The sequence below is a fragment of the Atta cephalotes genome (assembly GCF_000143395.1).
Source record: "Atta cephalotes unplaced genomic scaffold scaffold00001, whole genome shotgun sequence".
Classification (NCBI taxonomy): domain Eukaryota; kingdom Metazoa; phylum Arthropoda; class Insecta; order Hymenoptera; family Formicidae; genus Atta; species Atta cephalotes.
This window is the reverse complement of record NW_012130065.1, coordinates 6,047,918-6,049,299: the sequence shown is the minus strand read 5'-3', so window position 1 is coordinate 6,049,299 and position 1,382 is coordinate 6,047,918.

Below are 1,382 nucleotides of genomic sequence, written 5' to 3'. Positions count from 1 at the left end.
GTAAGATTAAATAGTTCGATTGAATAGTTTAAATAATTTTTCGGTTTTCACTTAAATCCATTTCGATATTTCATTACTCATAATAAAGTTATCGATGAAAGAATATTATTATGATTGATTATTTATTTATAAAAACTCTTCTGCGGTTAAAGATGAACATTTAGGCGTAAAAAGATAAATTTTATTGTGTATACAGCCCAAGATCTCGGGATTGATTCTTCACTCGAGACTTCGTCAATCTTGTCATTTACAGAGGATATGTTATTACTAATAATATCATTTTGACTTCTTTGATGTAATTTTAATGCAGTCTTTAATTGCATATATAAAAAAAACATTCAAATTTCTTTCGAAATAATTAATGTACTAAATCAGTCAGAGATCATTACAGTGGATTTTAAAATGGAATTTATTAATTTTTATTAAATTTTCAAATTTTTGCTGTAAAAATTTCTTGAATTATCAATTTATTTATTTTATTTCTTTTATTTTGTGTTGTATCATTCGGCATATCATAATATTTATTTAAATGTATTCAGTGTAAATCATTCTGACATAAATACTAAATATTAGATTTAAAAAAACTCCCATTTTTCTTGCACTTCTAAACGTAAATTTCAAATATGATTGGTACGAATATAAAAAAAACTTCTTAACTTCTTTCCAATCATAGAAATAAATAATAAGGATCAAATTTCTTATTGCATCAAGATAAATATCACAATGATAATATAGTAAAGATCAAGTTACATCAAAGGATGAAATTCATTAATTAGAATCAGTGATTATTACTTCATTTTAATTGTTGATCATAGATAGAGAAGAAAATAAATTAATATCATGCTAATATTATTTTGAACTGTATAAAATATAAATTATCTTATATATAATTATTATTTCAAAATATTTAATGCGGTAAATTTTCTTTATTGAATGATTTTTTAAAATATCGTAATATGTTATTTCATATTAACTATTTTATATTAAAGTATTATGTTATAAGAATTCATAATATATCTGTTTTTATTTCAAAAGACTTATGACATCTTCTAGTTATACTTAAGACATTCTCAAATATAAGAACCGATAAATACCAGTCATAAATACTAATAAGATTAGATAAAAAACATTAGTTCAATTTTAAAATGTACTTTTATTTAATTTTTGGCATTGATTGTTATTGACAGACTTCTTTTCTTTCTATTGACAATTATATTGAGGAATATTTTAATAATTCTTGTGAAAAATGTAAACGTGGAGCATCGAGTTGCTCCACGTCTACATGAAATTTGATTCCAATAGACATTTTATAATAGAAAAATGTTTATTCTAAAGCTTAATATATATATATATATATATATATATATATATATATATATATA